This window comes from Saccopteryx bilineata, chromosome 4, assembly GCF_036850765.1.
Source record: "Saccopteryx bilineata isolate mSacBil1 chromosome 4, mSacBil1_pri_phased_curated, whole genome shotgun sequence".
NCBI lineage: Eukaryota > Metazoa > Chordata > Mammalia > Chiroptera > Emballonuridae > Saccopteryx > Saccopteryx bilineata.
In genome coordinates, this window is record NC_089493.1 from 35,334,659 (window position 1) to 35,347,668 (window position 13,010).

A 13,010-nucleotide genomic window follows, 5' to 3' on the forward strand; every position below is an offset into this window, starting at 1 on the left:
ATTAGTTTTGCCACAGAGCAAAAGACTCTAGAGATACCTAAAGATTACAATTATTAGCCAAGCATCTATACCTTTTCAAGAAAAAAAAATTAGATAATTCTCAAGTCTTTTTTCCCCCCCTTGGCCAAAACAGACCTATTATATTCTCAATTACGATAATAATAAAATCTGTGTTTACCTGGATATAAAAGTTACAACAGAGATTAGATGCTAATTTTTGTGGATGATGATTAGTTGCAGAATCCAATTTCTATTTGTCATAAATGTTACTGTTTTATCAATTTTCTAATGCACTGAGAACCAAAGTGCCAGCACCCAAAAGTTTACTTTATGTATTAAACATCACACAGTAATAACTAGAAGATACAAAGATAACAGGCAGAGAGATTTCACAAATATAAAATGTACTGAATAAAAATCTCAATAACAGAAATATTAACCTGAACATATAAAATAACTCCAGTTAAGATACTGTCATTATACATAATGGATTAGAATCACAATCACTGAACCATTAAAGAATGTATTTAAAATGTATTCACCAGAATAAAACACAGTCCTCAAATTCTGTTTTTCTGCATATATGCAAATGTTTTAAAATAAATTACAGGGGTCCTTGGGTTATGACACAGTTCTGTTCCTACAACAGTGACGTAACCCAAATTTTGGTATAAGTCGAGACACACCCTAGTCTAAGTCACTTACATATCCTAATACAGTCGTAAAACCATAATCTAGAACAGGGGTAGTCAACCTTTTTATACCTACCGCCCACTTTTGTATCTCTGTTAGTAGTACAATTTTCTAACCGCTCACTGGTTCTACAGTAATGGTGATTTATATAGTAGAGAAGTAACTTTACTTTATAAAATTTATAAAGCAGAGTTACAGCAAGTTAAAGCATATAATAATAATTACTTACCAAGTACTTTATGTTGGATTTTCACTAAGTTTGGCAGAATAAATCTTTATCAAACAACTTACTATAGTTAAATCTATCTTTTTATTTATCCTTTGGTTGCTCCGCTACTGCCCACTATGAAAGCTGGAACGCCCACTAGTGGGCGGTAGGGACCAGGTTGATTACCGCTGATCTAGAACATAAAAATACAACTAAGCCACAGAAAAAGGAAAAGGACATAAATATGCTGTACTGTACACTGAACTGTAGTAACAGAAAAAAATGACCAAAAATTAGTGTAAAGAAAGTACGACGTTAACGGTATAAGCCGAAACACTCATATCTCAATTTTTTCAAGTTTTTATGGGAGTGAACGTAGTAAATTTGAAACGTCATATGTCAAGACTGTCATACTTTGAGCACCCTCTGTATACTCTCTGGTAATGTAGTCACTCAAACCAACTACATAGTTAAAGTCAGTGGTATAACTATTGAATTAAAAGCGTCTGGCTAATATTCTGTCTCTGATACGTAAAACTCAGTTCAGGATTCATAAAACAAAAGCCTTGAAACGTGACATTTGTTGCAGGAATAAATGGTAATAAAGAAACTTACCACCAGTATGGCAGTTCAGCTATGGTGCCAGCTAAGGAAGGAGTTGGTCACCTTTATCATGTGAGAAATTGTAATTAAGACTGTGTGAGGAAAGAGTGAGCCTCATTTTCAATTAAACTCTAAGTCTCCCTAACGCCAGGAAAATTGGGGTGTTTTCTTGAGGCAGAGATAAAAGTAGTACACATATCAGAGAGAATAAAAGGGAGAAAGGTATGTGTAGTTCTTTTTTTTTTATTCATTTTAGAGAGGTGAGGGAGAGACAGAGAGAGAGGAGATAGAGAGAGAGAAGGGGGGGGGGAGGAGCAGGAAGCATCAACTCCCATATGTGCCTTGACCAGGCAAGCCCAGGGTTTCAAACCGGCGACCTCAGCATTTCCAGGTCGATACTTTATCCACTGTGCCACCACAGGTCAGGCCGTGTAGTTCTTTTTTTTATAAAAAACAAAAGAAATTTTTTAAAAAGGAAGACTCTAGCTTCTCATATATGACCAGAAACAAAAGCAAAATTAATAGGGCTATATTCCTTTTGTGTTTTTTTCCTAACAAGGTTATTCTAAATGTTCTATATAACCAGCACCAAATTGCACTTACATGAAAGTATTACCCTATGATTGCTTCTGGTATCATACTCCCTACAGATAGCCTTAATGCCAGATTTCAGAAAGAAACAAAAACTATATCTGTATCTTTATGACAGAGAACTTGGTTTATTTTTGTTCAAATATCTATTGTACATTACTATGTGCTAAACACTGTTCGTCTCCATGATTTCTAGCTCAAAAACCTCACCCAGAACTAGACTGCTTTCAGTGAAAGAAAAATAAAACACCATCTCTAACAATATGCTATCAAAAAGGTACCAATCCACTGCTTAGTAAAATATTAAGAAAAGGATATTTATATTTATAAATGAAGAAACTGGCATAGTGTAAAAATTTAGCTTCCTCAATAATGATACGTTTCAAAATGAAAGAAAATAATACATGCTATGTTAGAAGGTGCCTTCTTAGTTTACCATATATTTTTTATTATATTGGAATATACATCCAAAGCAATTTAAATTTGAATAGAGCATAGAGACAATCTCATTCAGTGCTTCCTAAATTTTAGTCACTTAAGTACTACCTTTATAACTTTTTTTTACTATATCTGTATACCACTTGTACTATTTAATGTTTTAAAAATTCGCATTTTAAAACTTAAATGAATTTATTTTATAGATGGTAACTATAAATATAACTTCACTGAAAACAAAACCATTTTATCGAATTTAATATAGATGCTATTACTTATTAAAAGGCTCTGAGCTCAAGCCAGATTTCTATTTAGAAAGGAAATTATTAGTGATGTTTTAAGGAGTGATGACTGCTTTTCCCCTTATATCTCTTGTAAGTTTGAACCTAAATGAGAAACAGAGAGAGGAATAAAATGCAACCAAAATATATCAGCCTGACTACCAATAAGGATGAAACGGACAGTGTGGTTATTTTTTTTTAATTTATAGTCTCATGAGTTTCCAAATAGTTCCCACCCAGTCACAAGCAGTTTGTTAACCAAGCCCTACTACACAGTGCAGAAGGAGCATGTGTTCTGAGAATGGGCCACACGAGAGAAGCCAGACAGGGTTGTGCTTCACATGTTCGATTCCTCCTTATAGCACGCTACTTTCATTGTTAAGTGGAAGGGATATGAGGTGGACAGAAAGAGGAAACAAGCACTTCTGTACTTTCCTCCCTCTAAGGAATGGAATTTATTTGCCTTGTATGAAAACTCTTGAGGGAAGAAGAATTTGCAGGGCCTGCCCCCATCCACCTGCACCCCTACCCTCAAACAAAAATCCAGAGTTAGACAACTATTAAAGATATCTTAATACCAAATTGAGACTCTGTCTTTGACATAATCAGAAAGACTGAAAAAGAAAAATTTTTCTCAACTATGTGATTCAATGTTTATTTTAGTGTTTTATCAGGAAACTGCCTTAAATTATCTCATATAACACCTAAAGTCATCTCTAGTACTCTGTTATAAATTTCAGAATTTGGAAAACACAGATTTATTTAAATTCCCTCATTTGAGAGAGGTAACAGATTAAGAGAGGTTAAAGTGAATTTCTCAAGGACAATACAGCTAATAAATGGGCTAGGATCAGACTCTAGTGTTTATTTCATTACTTAAATTACATTTTTCTTTCTGGAACCTATATATACATACATAAACATATATATATATTTGTTGTTGTCATAAATCATATATGTATTTTAAAATCACTTAAGTATGGCCCCTTTGGTCATTCAAGAGTACCCCGAATTTTTTTTTTTTTTTTTTTTTTTTTTTTTATAATTTTATTTTTTTAATGGGGTGACAATCAATAAATCAGGATACATATATTCAAAGATTTTTTTTTTTTTTTTTTTTTTAACAGAGTCAGAGAGAGGGATAGATAGGGACAGACAGACAGGAATGGAGAGAGATGAGAAGCATCAATCATTAGTTTTTCGTTGCAACATCTTAGTTCATTGATTGCTTTCTCATAGGTGCCTTGACCGTGGGCCTTCAGCAGACCGAGTAACCCCTTGCTTGAGCCAGCGACCTTGGGTCCAAGCTGATGAGCTTTGCTCAAACCAGATGAGCCTGCGCTCAAGCTGGCGACCTCAGGGTCTCGAACCTGGGTCTTCTGCGTCCTAGTCCGACACTCTATCCACTGCGCCACCACCTGGTCAGGCAAGAGTACCCTGAATTCTATTAAAACTTTAGTGTTGGGGGGAAAAGTGCACTGCATCAACCTCCCAGCAAGAGAATATTTTATGTGTATAAGTCATATACATTCATTTGTAAGGAATCAGTGCAAAGTAGCCTGGACGTTTCACAATTGACTATCAGTTCAACTTGAATTGATATGATCATGTTAATTATTTCAGGAACTCATTTTCAAGACTACCTCCTCTTGTTGATAATCCTGTTTTACAATGTGATTTCTCTTTAGTAAAGGCACATAAGACTCAAAAGGCTTGTTAGTACACGGATAGCTCTCTTCCAGGAGGAGTTCCACGCAAGTTCCTCTATAGAAGCTCTCTATCAGTCAATTCATAACAGCCCCATTTAAAAGCATTACTCTGCCATCATTCCATATGACATAAGACAGAGATATTAGCCTTAGAGCTAGTCATTTAGAGTAATTAGTCTTCAGAAGACTCAATAGAAAAGTTTTGAGAAGCTTAACATCTTCCTTGGATGAACAGGTTCTGCTATAACAAAGAATGTTTCAAGGGTAGAAAAGATTTTGGGTCCTAGTCCATGAGATTTCTTTTGCATGTCTTCTTTCTTTAGTTGTTACTAAGCAACTGTTATCACTCTGATTTGTGAAAGAAGAACTCAGGAGGGGGAACTCTCCTGAAGACAGAAGTCACAGAGTTCTGAATGGTCAAGGCAAAGAGGTCTGAAAGCGTTGCCAAGTTGAGAAAATTCTACAATAAAACATCACTAACTTAGAACTTAAATTTCACTTGGGGGGAAGGGAGCTGATTAGTAACTTTTGGAGATTCTGAACTAGAAATTGTCTGCTTTCTTTTTAAAAAAATTTACTATTGATTAATTTGAGGGAGAGAAATGTCTATTTATTGCTATACTTATTTATACAACCAGGTTCTTGTACGTGTTCTGACCAGGGATTGAATCTGCAACCTTGTGCATTGGAATGACACTCTAACCAACTGAGCTACCTGGCCAGGCCCTTGCTTTCTGAACTCAAGCCTCTTAAAAAGGTTTCCCTCAATCCCCCATAGGTCCATACTTCCCCCAAATAGGAGGAGAGGGGTAGAATAAAGTTTTAATTCCCTAAGGGTTGACTTGAATGGTGATAGTTGCTAGGTGCCATCACACCCAACAGCGATTCCAAGGACAATACCAACTGCTGAGACTCATGGCTCCATTTGAGGCTGGAGCAAGAAGAGACATCAAACAAAATATAGTAATGCAAATGTTTACTCATGTAGTGCATGCATAGTGATTAAGAGTAAAAACTTTGGAATCACCAAAACTGGTGATCCAATCCTCTATCACTAACAGTTGTGTGTGATAGTTGTAAGTTATATTTAACTTCACCCCAGTTTCTTCATCTGGGAAATGGTATTGATAATAATAGCACCTTACTTCTCTGTAAAATGGGATTAATGATACTATCTTATTCATGGAGTCACTTTAAGGTTAAGCTCTTGCATGAAGAAAGCTGAACATGAAGCCTGATATATAGTAAATAATTCTAAAAAAATGTCCATTCTTTATCCTGGGATAAATTCTGCTTAACAATTCTCAAGAAGCTAGCTATAGTTTGGTCCAGGAAGAGATTATTTGCCAAAATATCATATTCTCTGAAAAATATATCAAAGTGTCTCATTTCAGTGAGCCAAAAATATAACCCCAAATATATTAGCTGTAAGGAGATATAAGACATACACCCTAAGGAAATCTTACTCATACTGTTTATCATAGGCAATAGAACAATGAACAGCTTTTGTTTTTTCAAAGTATTCAACAAATGTTCAGACTGAAGAGCAGCGACTCTGAGCTATCTGAAAGTCTGACAGGATTATCATCATTAACTTGACCAAAATTTTGTTCTAAACTAAAAGGACAAAATAACTGGCAATAATTCCTGCTCCTATATTATAGCAAAGGAATTTGTTTCCTTAAATTATACCCACAAAAATTACCCAGATTTTTTGGGTTTATATTTTCTTTAACTCTGTGTGGCTGAATAATGACTTTAACTAAATTCTTATCAAACTGACACCTGTTAGAGGAGACAAAGTAAAAGGAAATCAAGACCTAAAGCTAACTAGCTGTTGTAAGACCTCTGAAGGCACGGGGGAGCTTTGTTACTTTTATGTGGACTCAAATGATAGCCATTAAAATAAATCACATAAATATGTGAAGTTCATTCTTTGGGATTTAACAGTGATGACATTAATATATATATCCTCATTTAATGACTGAGCTTTGTTCTAATTTAAAATATGGAGGAAAGATATACCATTAAAATGTGAACATCTGGGAGACTTTCTTTCTGTTTTTCAATCACTGTGGTTGATGATAATAGAGGTCTCTTCTTGAATAAGCAACTGTCATCTGCTGTACGAATTCCATCGCTGCTCTACTTAAACAACAACTCAAAAGACTGTTATTATTGCCAGTTTGAAGCCTTCAACCAACTGAGTGAAAGGTTCTAAATTCAATCATATAAAACACAGTGCAGTGTTAGCGACAGTCTTAAAAATTAGCATATCATACTATGGGAATGACTGTGCAGCATTCTAATGAGGGGCTTGCTGCCTTTACCAGAAAGAGAAATGCCTTGCAAAGGCAACTGGACTCATGGTTCACTGACCTCGATGATATTCGGACAGACTGAACTCTGGAAAGGGGACTAGAGAAACAGCTAATGGAAAATACACAGTATCTTAGTGAATTATGCAGACCAGGATAAGGCAGGCAGGACAGTGTGTCAAAAGAAAAAAGACCAAAGAGACTTGTTCGCTTCTCCCCACTAAACGGAAGGCTCCCTGAAGCCACTCTCAATGCTTCTGAAACAAATTTAGTCATTTGACTTTTATATACATATATATGTTAACTCTACCGAAAGGTGTCATATGGTCCTCAGACAGCTTGCTGGTAAAGAGGTGCTACCAACAGTTCCTCTGATGACTCAGACTGCAGGCACTGGAACTCCATCCATGGCTACAGGTTGGGGGAATTTTTTTTTTATTAATTTAACATATTCCCCTAAGTTAGCAGCTCCTTCCAACCCAAAGGATCCTAAAGAACCCTAGAACAGCTACTCTTATTGTCAAGAAACAAGAGCAAAGAGGAGTGAAAACAGTGGGAAGAATGACAAGACTTAATTTCATCAAATTTACTAAACAGTCCAACTGCACCAATCTTCTCATGAAAAATCACAACCCCACTGTCACAGGTCTCTTACTCCTTCATCACACGTCACGCTTCCTTGAAAGAAATAGCCAGGAGAAAGGACGTCTGGTAATAATGGCCTTTTATCCCTTGAGGACCCCTGGTAAGTGTGGCTGGTGTGCAGGTACACCGTCAGGACCTCACAGGACAGAGCCGTCACTTGGGACGTGCCATAGTCCCTTCTGCTCTGAGGGAGTTTTCTAGCTGCCTCTGTTATTAGCACATAGCTGGAAAGTGAGGAATGTAAAATGTTTCATGTTTGATTTACCGCCACTTGTAATTTCTCTAGTAAGTTACTATCCAATTATATTAAATCAGGAAGGCTTAATTTGGGTTTCCTGGTTGATAGGATAAAGGTCAATCCTAGTACCTTAAGATAAAAGAATTATAACTAGAAATTCTGGCTATGCCATAAAAGAAAAAAATAAAAATGCAGAGTCTTGTTGGAAGAAGGAAATAATTACAAAACAATTAAGACTCTTGTGGGATTTAAGGAGAGACGACACTTACGTGTAGCACGTTGCTAAGGCACTATGCAAAGGGATGATAAAACACACAAACACCTCAGCCTACTAAACCAGGGACTGGAGCAGCAAATCTCCCTCATATTGTATGCTGGACCAATCCATAAAGTACTAGCAGCTCCAAGAGTCATCCTGCCACAGTTCTCATCTTAAACTCATTCTGCCATCACAGACTGCAGAATATGTCCTCCTTCCCAGCTGCCTTCTTTTCCACCATGGAGGAAGGTACATGTGGCTTTATGTGCCAAGCCACAGCTCCTATGATCACTGCTGGTGCCCATCTGGTATGTCACCTAACCCTTCCTTTCTCCTCTTCTGGGCCGTTACACAACTAGAAAGAGAACTAATACTTACAATCTATCACCTCTGGTGGAATAGCTAAGATAAATACTGTAAAGACATTACTCAAAAAAATGGCTCTAGTTTACCTTTTTTGGTTTAACTGGGAGAAGAGCAGGGAACATCCATAAACGAAGAAAAAAAACTTTGAGACAACAGACATGAAACCTTAACTAACAGAGCATGGGAAGGAGAGGAAGGGGTAAGATAAATGTAGCAGACAGGGCAAGGAGATGTTTGAGATGACAAGAAGTAGTCTTTCATTTTTTATTGCTTAAAAATATAATACTTTGTACAGATTTGATACACTATGGTTCCTATGACATTTTTAATTTATGCTTAAAACAGGGAAAGCACCACATCAACTTTCTTTAGAACCTGGACTAAAATTTGCGAAAATATTGTCACTACCTCGCCAAGATGGTTATCTAGTTTCTCATCATATTCAACATATTTTTAGACAGTTATGTGTCAATAGGCCACAGAGTCTTTACCTGGCAGATTTCTGAATCAGAGGCCATCATTTTATGATAATCTCACTTCACCCCAGATCATAAAGAATCGGGCAGGGATGAGGGCTTAGAGTCTGTTCTTTCCATATACTTTACTCCTTCTCAATGAGCCGTGCTATTAGCCACTTCTAAAACACTTCCTGCATCAACCCCCTTCCAGTCTCACCTCTCTATCAGCAACTTAAGAACTAACGTTTACCAAACACCAACTACATGCCAGGTACTACAGTAAACGTTTCCCATACATTATTCCAGTTAACCCACAAAGTCTTGATGAGGTGAGCATTCTCTTATCCCCATTTTACAGATGAAGTTAAATAACTTTTACAAGGTCTCTCAGTTAACAGTCAGAAACAGGAGTTGAACCCAGTCATTCTGATTCCCAAGTTTGAAGTCTTACTCCATCCTTCTCTATTAAAGTTTCAGAAGAAGCCAGAGACCAGCTCTCTCTACAGTATATACTAGCTCCAGGAATTTAATATTAAGTAAAGAACATAAACTTCAAATACCGATCATATGTGCCCATATAATTAGTAGATGTGAAGTATGAACAAAGCAATTTTATTGAACTGTCATTTGGGGTTCATACTGGGATCCCTGAAGAAACAAAAGTAAAAGCTAAAAACAGCTTAACTCAAATTTAAATTATTTGTATGAAACAATTAGGGTGCTTTTTAGTCAACTTAAAGCTCATGGTTAAGAATTCGTAATACCTTGGCCCTGGCCGGTTGGCTTAGTGGTAGAGCGTCGGCCTGGCGTGCAGGAGTCCCGGGTTCGATTCCGGCCAGGGCACACAGGAGAGGCGCCCATTTGCTTCTCCACCCCTCCCCCTCTCCTTCCTCTCTGTCTCTCTCTTCCCCTCCCGCAGCAAGGCTCCATTGGAGCAAAAGATGGCCCGGGTGCTGGGGATGGCTCTGTGGCCTCTGCCTCAGGCACTAGAATGGCTCTGAACACAACAGAGCGACGCCCCAGAGGGGCAGAGCATCGCCCCCTGGTGGACGTGCTGGGTGGATCCCGGTCGGGCGCATGCGCAAGTCTGTCTGACTGCCTCCCGTTTCCAGCTTCGGAAAAATGGAAAAAAAAAAAAAGAATTCATATACCTTCACATCTTTATTGTAAAGAGGGAATATGAATCAGCCAACCTATGACAGCTTATTTCCTAATAATTACACAATAAGCTTTTCATGAAGGAGAAATAGCTTACTTCAGAACAAAGAATCTGGAAGCAAAGTTATCATAAAGAGATTTATTAAACTTATAAATCATTCTCTCCATTATCTATTTACATATTTCATTCAACTATTAAAGGCAAAAATATTTTGCAGTCTAAAGCATTTCCTCCTTTAATTTGTTTAGTGGTATATTTAGGGATAAATAAAAATAAATTTCAATTTCCTCATAAAGACCTTATAAATTAAAGTACTCCTGATAGATGATATGATTCAAAATGTAGGCCATAATAACTGATGATATCCAAAATGTATCACACAATAAATATGAATATTTTATATTTTCAGAAACAAATTTCAGCCGTGGTTCTTCACTCATGTCAGTGAAATTTAAAACATTAAAAATGCTAAGTGAAATAATCTAGTCAGAGAAAGACAGTACCATATGATTTCACTCATATGTGTAATCTAATGAACAAAATAAACTAACAAACAAAATAGAAACAGACTCATAGATAAAGAGAACAGACTGACAGCTGTCAGAGGAGAGGGGTATTGTGGGGCTGGGTGAAGGGATTAAGAAAAAAAAAGTCTCAGAGACATAGACAACAGTATGGTGATTACCAGAGGGAAAGGAGGGTTGGAAGGAGGTGAAGAGGGTTTGGTGGGATAAATGGTGGTGGAAGGAGACTTGACTGGTGTGATGAACATACAACACAATATACAGATGATGTACTATAGAATTGCATGCCTAAAACCTATATTAATTTTATTAACCAAGGTCACTCCAATAAATTTAATTAAAAAATAAACATCAGAGAAAGGACTTTCTGAGGTGATACAAACTAATTAAATTAATTCAATAGATTACTAAAGTGAACACACATGAATGAGGACAATCGCAATTGTGTTTATAAATGAATAAATTTGTGCAATTCAACTACTACATTTCAAGAATAAAGAGAAATAATGTTACTTAAGAAGATAGAGGCCTGGCTGGCTGGCTCAGTGGTAGAGCATCAGCCCGGTGTGTGGATGTCCAAGGTTCAATTCCCAGTCAGGGCACAGAGGGGAAGCAACCATCTGCTTCTCCACCCCTCCCCTCTTCTCTCTCTCTCTCTCCCCCCCCCTTCTGCAGCCATGGCTCAAACAGTTTGAGCAAGTTGGCCCAGGCACTGAGGATGGCACCAGTGGCCTCACCTCAGGTGCTAAAAATAGCTCAGTTGCTGAGCAACAAAGCATCAGCCGCTGATGAGCAGAACATCGCCTGGTACCGGGCTTACCAGGTGGATCTCGGTCGGGGCACATGTGGGAGTCTGTCTCTGCCTCCCCGCCTCTCACTTAATTAAAAAAAAAAAACAAAGAGGAAGATAGAGATCTTCCAAACAACAATGGGACAATTTTCTTCTATCTGGAAAGATGAGAACCAAGAGGGGATATACTCAAAGCCTATAAAATGATGAAAGATTCAGACAAAATGTCCAAGAATGTGTTCACCAAATCTTAGAATTAAGGACCTTTCACTGGTGCTTTAAAAAAGCAGTTTAAGAAAAAAATAAAGGCTAATTTTATATACTAGGTAGAATTCTTTAAAAAAAAAATCTTTCCATTTATTTGAGAGAAAGAGAGGGAGAAAAAGGGAGAGAGAGAGAAGCATCAACTCACTGTTCCACTTAGTTGTTCCATTTAGTTGGGCACCCACTGGTTGCTTCTCATATGTGCCCTGACTGGGGATTGAACAGGCAACATGGGGGCACCAGGATGACACCCTACCCACTGAGCACCCAGCCAGGGCTACATAATAGGTAGAATTCTTACAGAATTCATTATTCCAAGCAAAGATGAAAGCCAGAAATGATATGTTTAGGGAAAAATATGAATGTTTAGACCTTGATATCAAGAATGGCAACTATAACTCCTATAACATGTCATAAGAACAACTGTTAAATCAGAATACTGGGCCCTGGCCGGTTGGCTCAGCAGTAGAGTGTCGGCCTGGCATGCAGGGGACCCGGGTTCGATTCCCGGCCAGGGCACATAGGAGAAGCGCCCATTTGCTTCTCCCCCCCACTCCTTCCTCTCTGTCTCTCTCTTCCCCTCCCGCAGCCAAGGCTCCATTGGAGCAAAGATGGCCCGGGCGCTGGGGATGGCTCCTTGGCCTCTGCCCCAGGCGCTAGAGTGGCTCTGGTCATGCAGAGCGACGCCCCAGAGGGGCAGAGCATCGCCCCCTGGTGGGCAGAGCGTCGCCCCTGGTGGGCGTGCCGGGTGGATCCCGGTCGGGCGCATGCGGGAGTCTGTCTGTCTCTCCCCATTTCCAGCTTCAGAAAAAAAAAAAAATCAGAATACTGAACTGAATGAATCAGTGATATGACCCAGAAGGCCCTTCTTAGGCCTCAGTGTACAAGAAACTATGTTATATTTTGGCTCTAAAAAATGTTTTCCTTCATGTACCAACAAACTATTATTTCTTTTCCTTGAAGCACAGAGATATGAGGTAGATATACCACAGAAACCAGAAAAGGATAAAAGGAGGAAAAACAGAATATTACTTATGCCTGCTGATACTGTTCATTTGGTTAGAGTAGAATATAAAATTCATAAACTAAAAGATATGGGAGTTCTGAAGCTAGTACTATTTAATCAACTTTCGTTAGAACAAAACTTGCATACAGTTGTACATAACTATTTTCTCTCAACAATATCAATCAAAAAATATTTAATGAGAACTGTTTTTATTCAAGTATCATTGGTTGCAAGAAATAAAAACCTAGTCATATTAACTCAAGTGAAAAGATTACTGAAAGAATACAAGAGAATTGCCAAGAAACAACAAGCAGGAAGCTGTATCTTATAGGAAATGGGAAACCAGCAATTTTTACCATGTGTGGCCACACGGTCTGTGCGGGTCAGCTACGTTTTCTTTTCTGCAAACTGACTGCTTTCTTGCTCAGGGCCAATCCTGAAGACATCAGCTTCAGTTTACAAT

The 13,010-nt window shown here is 38.0% G+C and overlaps 1 protein-coding gene across 4 annotated transcripts in view; it reads right to left on the reverse strand.

The window, feature by feature from the left end:
- The window catches only part of FUT8 (fucosyltransferase 8), a 251,441-nt gene that overhangs the window by 23,075 nt on the left and 215,356 nt on the right, over positions 1-13,010 (reverse strand). The gene's annotated exons all lie outside the window — the stretch shown is intronic.